The sequence below is a fragment of the Rhinolophus sinicus genome, linkage group LG04, assembly GCF_036562045.2.
Source record: "Rhinolophus sinicus isolate RSC01 linkage group LG04, ASM3656204v1, whole genome shotgun sequence".
NCBI lineage: Eukaryota > Metazoa > Chordata > Mammalia > Chiroptera > Rhinolophidae > Rhinolophus > Rhinolophus sinicus.
This window is the reverse complement of record NC_133754.1, coordinates 70,860,270-70,863,355: the sequence shown is the minus strand read 5'-3', so window position 1 is coordinate 70,863,355 and position 3,086 is coordinate 70,860,270.

Sequence of the window (3,086 nt, the reverse complement as noted above, 5' to 3'; positions counted from 1 at the left end):
GGTTTCATCTGTAGCATGTTGAGCCATTTTGTTGTACATATTCAGATTATTTGTATAGTACAGGAAAGCTTTCGTCTCTAATATATTATTACTTCAGTTTAAGTTTTTGTAGTCTTCCTTAAAAATGTTAACTTTTTAAAAACTAAATATTTCTTTTTATGTCTTTGCTTGCTGTTTTAATGTCTTAATACCCCCTGGGAATTCTTAGACAGTTTCAAATTTTCCTCTACCATACTGATTTAATTTCCTGCAGATTTGCTTCTGTTCATTAATTTTTTAATTCAGTTTATAAGTCTCCTATTTTGATTTTTTTTTTTCTGCATCGTCTCACCCCTTCCATCTCCTTTTAATTCTTTCTCCTATCTTCATCATGGCCACTTTCATATTATTTTACACTGTTCTGGACCTAATGTTTTTGTTTTTGTTGTCTACCTTTCATTGAAAACACAAAGCAGCTTTAATTTTTTCTGTGTTTACTCCTAACTAGTGAGCCTATTGGACTGTACAGTGTGTCCTCAAATAATGTCATTTCATTTTGTTATAACATTGATGAGAATAAAACAAAATTGATACCCAGCCAGGGCCACAGTGTGGAGTTTGCATGTTCTCCTCATATCTACGTGGGTTTTCTCGGGTACTCCGGTTTCCATCCACATCCCTACAATGTGCACGTGAAGTGAACAGGCGTGTCTACATTGTCCCCGTCTGAGTGGGTGTGGGTGTAAGTGGCCCTGCGATGGGAGGGAGTCCTGTCCAGGGTTGAGTCTCGCATTGTGCCATGAGCTGCTGGGGTAGGCTCTGGCCACCTGTGATCCCAAATGGGAAAAGCAAGTGGATTGGAAAATAACTCTCTTACTTGTTTTTTATTAATCTTTCTTAAATGTGTTTATAATTCACATGTATTTTAATCTTTAATATTAGAATGTTTTGGGTCTTCATTTAGAAGTTTTGGTGATGACCAGAAATATATGCTGTAGGAACTTAACTCGTGTTTATTATCAATTAGACTAGGGTAAAATCAGATTTGTTATACATCATTTTGCTTAAAGTCACAGTTTTCACGAACCTGTCAATCACATTAAGTAAGGCCTTATCTATGTAGCATCCCAATTCAATTAATAAATCAATGACTTTCAATTGAAATTTGGGGCATTTGTTCAGATCTTTGGACAAATTCATGGAAGATATCAAGAGTCTCACTAATGTCATAGAAGAATTTCCAAGAACATCATGAAGACTTTTATTACCACCCTTAAATTCCAGAAGATCCACCAACATTTCACTGATATAATGGATGCCCTGTTGAAGAATCTGCATCACTACTTCCATTCTTTATATCCCTGATCTCTCTCTTTCATAATCTTTCTAGGGGATGCTGAGAATCCAGGTTCAGAGTGACTTGTACCTGTTGGTATAGGAAGAAGCCTGGCAGAAGTCCAAGACTGATGGAAATACATGGAAGCTTAAGGTACTTCTTCTATCTCTTGAAACTTTTCAAGAAAGATCCCCACCCAACATCTCAGATAAACTCTTGGGGCTAAAAAGATTATGAATTTCAAAATGCAGTTGGTGCTCACTAAATATTTGGATTCAGAGCAGGTATGTGAATAGTGATAGGAAACAAAAGAAGCCAAATAATTAAAATTATTTTTTAAAAGCTGAGAAGCAAACTTTTTAAAGGAAAACTTAAAATTATTTCATGTGGCTAAGAAAAGACTGGAAGGGATTTAATAATTAGAAGAAAGAATGTTTTCTTCCTTGCCCTTGAGAATAAGGGTAAAAGAAATGGGCTTAGAGAATGAAACGTTTTGTTTAAATATTACAACATAATTTTGATGTGTGATTTTTCTTACAACTTTTAAACATATGAGTGACTCCCCTCCCAATATCTTTAAAAATAGATGATAGTTGTATTTGGTATTGCTTGGTATCTAAAGGTCAGTAATAATACATTATGCAAACTATTCCCAATGTTCCAAAGTCTTTTCACTTTATTTTGTGATAAATATACTATTTAATGGGTGATTTTCTTTGTAAATTTGGTGTAATTTGTGTGTGTAACAGAAATTACTCATAGGCTCCAGGCTATTTCTTCTCTTTATTATTATTAAATTACTACAAACTAAATAATAGAAGTCAGGGTTCTCTATTGACAGTGAATGTTCTGATTTCAGGGTTTCTTCAGGACTGTACCCAGTTCTTCTCCATCCTCTTCACACTCCAATCATATAACTTCTATTCAAGCTTCTGGTTTCTCATGGTGGAGATACATGGGCTTTTCCCTTGATTCCACTGATCACAGTATTTCTGGATAAACAGTATAATATTACTCATTTGCTAGAAGTATTATATATATATATATATATATATATATATATATATATATATATATATAAAGATAATGCTGACAGTGGACTACTCCTAGTATTTTTCCAGGATGTATATGAAAATAAGTGAAACAGAATATTCCATCTCTAGCCCTAACACTGAAGTGTTATTACAGTTAATCTTATGTAGAGATGGTACTACAGTGAATTAAAGAGCTTTTGGGATTTAATACGTTTCAAGCAGATCTTTTTTTCCAACAGAATTAATGTAAACTCGGAAAGACAGAGCATTTTTAAATGCCTCATTCATTTTTCTATATCTAACTCAAAGCAGACTGAGTTTCTTACTGTAACTTTCATTCCCAGAGAACCACATTAGCCTTTCTGTGGCCAGTTAGAGTCCCCTTTCTCTAAGGAAAGAGTACATTTTGGGAAAAGTACATTAGGAAATATACACTTCCTTTATTTAACATAAAATTTAGGTAATAATGATTTTAGCTGAATGGCATAAGGCACCTTTTATGTTGGGCTCAGCATGGTGAAGATAAATGTTGGCAGAAGGAAAATAAAGATGCTTGCATTTATAAAATCTTTGTTAAGTTTTCTTGAGTGAGGCTTGGATTTAGTCCCTTGGTCTAGTGGATGCTGATTAGTTAGTAACAACTAATATTAGGGTCCAAAGATCTCTGCCTTCTTGTCTTGTCTATTACTCCCAGGACCCTGAAATGATACCATTCTATAGGGAAATGGTTTCTGTTA